The sequence below is a fragment of the Aplysia californica genome, unplaced genomic scaffold, assembly GCF_000002075.1.
Source record: "Aplysia californica isolate F4 #8 unplaced genomic scaffold, AplCal3.0 scaffold00267, whole genome shotgun sequence".
In the NCBI taxonomy this organism is placed as follows: domain Eukaryota; kingdom Metazoa; phylum Mollusca; class Gastropoda; order Aplysiida; family Aplysiidae; genus Aplysia; species Aplysia californica.
Window position 1 is genome coordinate 746,311 of NW_004797537.1, and position 7,903 is coordinate 754,213.

The following is a 7,903-nucleotide window of genomic DNA, read 5'->3' on the forward strand; positions in this document are numbered from 1 at the left end:
TCCCCCCCCCCCCCCACACACACACACAAAACAAACATTTAAAACTAGATTCACTGAAGACTCAAAGACTTTTGAAGGTACACAAAAGCAACGTTCTCTTCCTTTCTTTCGACTAATCCTGACCTCTCTCTTTAGCAGCTTTCTCAAGTGATTTACAATACAGATAAGAAAAGCTACTTAGATCTATCCGGTTTTTTTGTTGGGAAACTCAAACCCCCACCCCTTCTCGCGTCTCTAGGGTCCCACCACCACCAGTCACCGTAGTTACCACACTCCTGTAGTCCCCTCACGACAGTTAGTCCTGACCCCATGACCCAGGCACCGCACATACAGTCAGAAGTAATCTAGAAAAAATGTGGTCTCTGCGCGGTTCTGCAAATAGCCAAGGAGATAGAGGTCTCTCTGCCAATTTGCAATGTCACTGACCGTGGCCAAGTCCTGTTTGCCCTCGCTGGCCAAGGCGATTTCACGTTGACGGCTTGTTCAGCTGATCCAGGTAGCCCCCACACGTGCCCCAAGGAACGCCACACACATTTGAGATCGTTTAGCAGTTCGGCGCAAATTGTGTTTAAAGCTGTCTGAGCAAAGATACCGAGCAAGAGGTTAACCAAATTTGACGAAAAATCGCCAAGCTCGGGGCGACAATTTGAAAGCTTTTCTGACAGCCACTGTGCCTCCATTAGTGTCCATCTTTACTTTTACTGAGAGTAACGAACTAAATGACTTAAAAGCTAAACATTGTTTGAATTTGTTTAATGCCGCTAGAGTAAAGATAAATACAGTTTTAAACAATTAAAGAAAACTTTCATAATAGACACAAGTCGGTCTAGATCTATTTCCTTTCTGAAAGGAGCAGATCATAATATTATTTACCGTGGCTGTCAACGGTTTTTCATCCTCAAATGAGAGCTGGAAGACCATCGATAGCGAACGAATAGTATAGTTAACTCTAAACAGTTCTCTCCCTTACATGTATGTAGAGAAGACAAAAAAGCAACAACTTTTAAGCGTACGATTCCCTGATTGGATTTCTCCCTGTTATAAATTGTTATTGCTAAACAGTGTACTTGTTTCAAGGAAATACATTTCGGTTCCTTTGTCGGAATTTATTCACTCCTGGGACAATCAATACCAACCTGAGAGTGCTTCAGATATTAAAAGGTGAGTACAATGCGCGCGGATTTTTAAAAAACAAATTTGTTTTTGTTTTATTCCAATACCCCCCCCCCCCCCTCCACCATTTTCGGCTAAAGTAAAAAAGAAAAGTATGGACGGAGAATTGTATTGCTGGGGAAAAACCCTCATTCAAATATAGAACGAAAAATAAGCAAAATACAGTCGAACCTGCCCTGACGGTCACCTCTATAAGACGGCCACCTGTGCAAACGGCCACTTTCCATTTCCCCCCTTGCGTTTTTTCTATATAATTTAACTGTGTAAAACGGGCACCTGTCCAACGCAGCCGCGGCCACCATATTTTAACACACAACCCCTATCACACTAAGCAATAACACCTGTCTTAGACGGTCACCTTAGTGACTCCATTACGTTTTGACACAAATTGTGCACTGGTCCCTGGCGTTGTGGGCGAGCCGTCATAATTCAATCACCTGTCGTTGTTGTTAGGTAGTCCCTCCAACTGATCATGTTAGGTAGGCCCCTCCCACTGTTGACCAATAGGTACCAATCTTCAGCTGCTGGTGAGGTAAGCGTATGATAAACCCCGCCCAGAACTAATACACAAATCGTAAGTGAGATGAGTGGTCACTGTTTGCCCAGTCTGTAACAAAGTAACAATGGACGTCAACATGAACTTGTGACAGAAGCGTCGCTCGTTCTCTGAGTGGTGGCGACCATGTGTTTGTTGTAACATGGCACTCAGTCTTTCTCGTCTGATACATTTCGTTGTATTGTCACTCTTGCACAAAATCAGCAACGAAATAAAAATAACAAACAAAATACAAACCAACAACAACAAAAACAAGAAACAAAGCGGCTACTTTCGATTGGAACTTCAGATGGGAATGGTTTGCTTTCTTCATCTTGATTAGTCCTGCCTAAGACGGCCACCTGTCTTATACGACACTTTTCTCCTCGACCATGGGTGGCCGTCTTACACAGGTTTGACTGTAAATCCAATGCTATTCTTAAAATGCTAATGCAGTAAACCCAAATGAATGACAAACAAATATGCATCATCGTTGTTTTTGCGTCGGTGGCCTAGTGGTTAGGCTCTCGGACTCGCAACCGTAAGGTCGCAGGTTCGAATCCTGTCAGGGGCCCGACGTTGTGTCCTTGGGAAAGGCATTTAACACCAATTTTTCTCACTTCACCCAGGTGGGAATGGGTACCCGGCTATAGACAGCGAAAGATCTTGTCAGTTTGTTAGTGTTTGAGCGCTTACTCAGCTGCTTGCACTGTATGCTTCCCGGGAAGCTGAGAATGTTTCTGAGAGTTCTATGGTCTGCAGGGGTAATAATATAGTGTAAGGCGCATAGAGACTGCTGTTGAGCGGAGATATGCGCTATACAAATGCTATTTATTATTATTATTTATTATTTTGCAGAAATTTTCACAACTTTCTACTGTCTCAGTTTGGTTTTGCAAACGTGTACCCAAGTACTTCTAAAAAATATCTCTGTACATGCATTGTTTTTACGGGATTGTTCCATAAAACGGAAGGTGTCCACTTCCATTTTCCTTTCGTCCGACACTTCAGCATAACTGCAGAATTAAATTCCACAACTACTTCTGGAAATTGTAGATTAAATTGTGAGGCACCGTGGTGAAATCAGGCTCTCGTCAAAATAATCAAAGTGAAGAAACTTGCATTTTTCTACAGGTTTCTGAATTTATATCAAATTTTTGTTTTTTGGCTCAACTCCTTTCATAACCATTAAAGTACTCATTTCTGTGTGGATTTTTCTGAATAACGTTGATTAAAGGCACAAAAAATGTAAATTTTCTGTAAAAAAATACTCTTAAGCTATGGAAATAACTAATCTTTGGCTGCCATTTTCTCTCTAATTTTACCTCTGAAAACAGGTGACCCCCACCTCCTTCATTTGCAAATATCTCGACTTGTATTTAAGATAAATGGATATTTTTAAAAATCCAAATAAAGACAAGTGAACAAGCTTTAAGATGATACCAATAACTCTACATGCCCCAAAAATTGACGAGAGCCTGATTCCACCACGCTGCCTCACAATTACTTCCCCTTCCCTTGGCGGGATTTGATCTCACATTTTCAGTTTGAAACGCCACGAAGCCTAATCAGACCACTAAAGACCCTAGTCTAAACTTACTGGAGACAAATTTTATCTCTCTGGAATTAGAAAAAACAAATTATATCATCCTTTAATCTTAAAAGATGCATTTATCATCGAGAAAAAAGTACTCTGCACCAGTTCATGCCATCTTGCACATACACCTTTTAACTATTATAAAATGTACCCTTTTAAAGGAGATATTGTGAGGCGTGCTGGCAAAATGAGTTACTTCTCGCATTCCACAAATGGAGATATTGGCCAAAAATTTACACTAGGTTCAAATTTGTAGATTTTCTAATAATGCCATATTATTCTTTACGACAGTAAGACATACCTTTTATTATTTCATACTTATAAATTGTAAAAAAAACAGCTAGGTGTATCTATTTCTATTGAGCACCAACCAATCCAAGAAGTAACTCATTTTGTCAGCACATTTCACAATCGTGGGTTTTGATATTAGTAGTTGTTACTCCTGTTTTGTCAGAAAACGTTAATATAATTATGATGGAGTGTGTGTGTGTGGGGGGGGGGGGGGGGGGTTCTCGTGGTTTAGAGTTTACGGTGTTCGCCTCTAATTCAATAGGTTCTGGTTTTGAAAGCTTACAGCGACAGAAATGTTTCCTCTCTAAAATGTTCTCCTTTCACCTTCTTTCCTGCCGTCTTACCATGTTCCGCAGTCTGATTTCGTCTTCACTTTTTGCCCCCATATCCCCCTCCCCTTTTCCCCCTCCTCTGGGTTCCTGACTCTTTCTGCAGCCTTTCTGCTGCCAGTCCTTGGCTCCTCCTTACTACTGTCTTTCATCCGCACCCCTGATCTCAGGGTAGGTAAGATCTAACACCTAGCCTTCTCGGATAAGGGCGAATAATCTCTCAGGTCCTCTGAGCAAATTGCGCTCGTGAACAATCCCTTGGTGTTCCAAAAATCGATTAGAGTAGGTTTCGGCTGCCACCCGAGCAAAATTGAAAATTTATTCATGCCAAACTTTAAAAATGTCTAATGTGTCCTGCGTGCTCATATGAGACCTTATGCAGTTGCGAGCGCCGTAAAACACTTACCAAAACAAAACAAAAAACAAATAACCAAAAACATAACAACAGAACCCCCCCCCAAAAAAAAAACAAAACAAAACAACAACAACAACATAATTGTTTATTATGAACTGGCAAGGCGGCTCCCATCTCAATTACATTATTTTTGACTGGGATCGATGAGTGTTCGTAATTCCAATGTTCTGATTTTTAGACGTCCTCGCTGAAAAAAAAATCATAAAAAATTTTTTTCATAGTGACCAACTCTCACGTGATCTCATGTCTCCAAAGGCGAACAAGACACACATTTATTCTTTCCGAATAAATGGGACATAGGTTTCCAACACAAGAAACTTACCTTATATCATCCTTTCAATGGATGGAAAAAGCGTGCCATATGTGAGGCAGTGCGGTGGAATCAGGCTCTCGTCAATTTTTGGGCATATTGAGTTATTGGTATCAACTTAAAGCTTGTTCATTTGTCTTGTTTTCAATGAAAAAATTACCCATCCATCTTCAATAGAAGGGGAGATATTTTGGATTGAAGGAGGTGGGGGTCACCTGATTTAAAAAGTTAAATTAACGAGAAAATGGACGCCAAAGCTTGGTAAATTCCAAAGCTGGAGAGTCCATGGAAACTGTAAATTTATATTTTTGTGCCTTTAATCAACGTGTTCGGTGAAATCCTCAAAGGAATGTGTTTGTAAATGGACACAAAAGGTGTTGAGCCAAAAAACAAAAATTTGATAAAAATTGCTAAACAGGGAGAAAACTGCTGTTTTCTTCGATTTCATTATTTTGACGTGAGCCTGATTCCACCACGCTGCCTCACATATTATCTTTTCAGTATCCCACGTTTAGATGCTGATCTTAACCTCAATAAAACTAGATTTTTTTTTACTGAGGCTTTGTGATGGCCACATTGACAGAAGGTTTTCTGAACCGTGCTTTTGCACGACTGAAGGCTACCCTCCTCCCACCTTTTCCAAAAACACACACATACACCCCCACCTCCCTTCCCTTTCCGCAAACACGCACACACAAACACATTCCTTCCCTTTTCCTGATACACGCACATACATCCCCTTCCCTTTCCTGAAACACGCACATACACACACACATACACACACACACACACATACACACACACTTTTTTTCTCATACTCCCTTTATCTCGCTGTGTCTGTCTGTCTGTCAGTCTGTCTCTGTCGGTCTGTCTATCTGCTTGTCTATCTTCCTGTCTCGTTCTGTCTGTCTCTGTCTACCTCTGTCCCTTTCTCCCCCCCCCCTCCCTTTCTCTCTCTCTCTCTCTCTCTCTCTTTCTCTCTCTCTCTCTCTATCACTCTCTCTCTCTCTTAATCAAACACACACACACACACACATACACACACACACACCCGTACATACATATAGATAGATAGATAGATAGATAGATAGATAGATAGATAGATAGATAGATACACATACACTCACTCTCACAAACACAAAGACGGTACAAACACAGTACACATATACACACTGTGACATATTTACTCACATACACACAACACAAGCAAATGGTGAGGATTGCATAGTTTGAACAATTTTGGACATTATCAGAACGTTTCAATGTACTGTGGTCTAAACTGCGTCGACGGCAGTTTAATCCATTGCAACATTTTGCAAGCACGATTGATAATATTACTAGTCCCCCCCCCCCCCCCCTTGCACAAAAAAAAACATTCGGAAATATTGAGCTTGGCGGAAACTACCATCCCCTTTGTTATAAAATGTCAAATAGAAGGTTAAACTCCACTGCTCTCTTTTAATGATAAATGATAATGGGGTCAACGAGAGCATTGTCAGAAAGGTTCTAGGGTCTTTTCCTCCCCTGGAATACCACTATGACTGTCAATATTTGGATATCTGACTCCAACTTTCTGTAACTGCGCAGAAAACGTTGAGGGCAATTTTTATGAAAACCGTTTTTATTTCAGAGGGCTGATAAAGTCAAGTGGTGACCTTTGACCTCCAGGGTAATATCTCCTTAAAGATTTGAAAAGGGGATTATAAACCTGTAGCTTTTTATTAAGTCTCGAGTGTGTTGAAAACATCTTTGACTTCAAGTTCAAGGACTCTTCCGCCTCTGGGAATAACAATGACGTCATTGTTTTCGCCTGGAAGTTACAAGGCCATCACGTTGATTATAAGGAGAGAGATACATTTTTGAGGGGTTTTAATCTGGGGTCTGTCTTGACGCTCAATGGTAAACACTTCTTTTTAAAATGAAAAGTGACATGTTCTGCCTTTTTTGGATTTAGATCAGTTTTAGTACGAGATTAAAAGCGCTTGCGACACGATTAGGCCATATAAATGCAGGAGATTAGAGGTGTTACAAGACAGGAACATGTCAAGAAAAAAGGAGGAGAGATAAGAACGATAATATATGTTTGATAGGAACCCGCCAACCACCCGTTTGTATAAATCACAGCGTTGACTGCGTGGTTTGTGAGACATCCAGAGCAAATTACTGTAATTCCAATAGATAGTTATACATTGGAAAATAATTACAGGTGCTTTCCTTCTGTCCTTTGGGGTTGATTGAAAATGTCAGGCCCCCTTACATGCCTAAAGCTATGATAGTTTGAAACCGGAGTGTATCTTAAAGTTGACTCGAATCAAATTTCCTTGAGTGTATAAGGGGCCTATGTCATCCAGTTTTTTTCTGACCTTCGACAATGTTAAGATAAAAAAAGTGCACTGTCAGAACGGTTCTCATTCCGTGAATGTCCTAAAAGCTGTCACTATTGGGATAGGCTAGGAAGTCGGAGTTAAAGAGTTCACAGTGTTTGGTGACTTTTCAGCATGGAGACCGAACTATCTTCTGCTCATGGGAATCGAACCCTTGCCTTTTCGTGCAAGGCCCATGGCCTAACCGTCACATCTACAGTCATTTGATGATTAATAAAGGGTAGTCCTAGCTTTGCTGTGAGCCTATAAAAATCGTCCTGTGCAGGTGTATTTCATACAGATGTGTCGAGAGGCCAATTCTTTAAAACCAAATCCCAATAAAAATCTGGAGGATACAGCAAACCTTCAATGTGTTACAGCCTGTACTTTTGTCTTTAAAAGAGTAGGAGAACATCATAGTTACTTTACCGTACTCATTTTATAGATATATCTTTCGCAAATAGCAACATCCTCAGCAAAGACTGAGTTCCCATCACATGTCATTTCAAATGCAACTCCTTCCACACCAACAATTATTGTATCAGATTTGTTCTCTTTAGGTTCAGTAGGCCTTTCACGGCACTTGCATCACAATTCGGTCATACAAGTGCCGGGGATTAGAGGTGTTACAAGATTTTAAAAATATGAGTTTCGTTTCAAACTAGACATCTTTCCAAACCGCCATTACCTGATCAGCCAGTACGTTTTAACAACCTTGCAAATCTGTTCTACGAGACCGACCTTCAAACAAGACCATCTTTTCTTCTTTTTAAAAACGTATAGAAAAAATCCGAATGCATGATGAAACGCAAGTCGATATCTGACTATCAGTTACGAAAAAGACCCCATCCCCAACCTCCCGTCACATCATTATACCCCCACCTCTCCTC

At 40.7% G+C, this 7,903-nt stretch overlaps 1 protein-coding gene across 1 annotated transcript in view; it reads left to right on the forward strand.

Annotated features, from left to right (window-relative positions):
- Nucleotides 1-9: 9 nt before the first annotated feature.
- LOC101861737 (protein unc-93 homolog A) overlaps nucleotides 10-7,903 on the forward strand; it is a gene marked incomplete at its 3' end in the record, with an annotated part of 20,949 nt that continues 13,055 nt past the window's right edge. Inside the window, 1 exon segment of the mRNA XM_013084003.2 lies at nucleotides 10-1,161.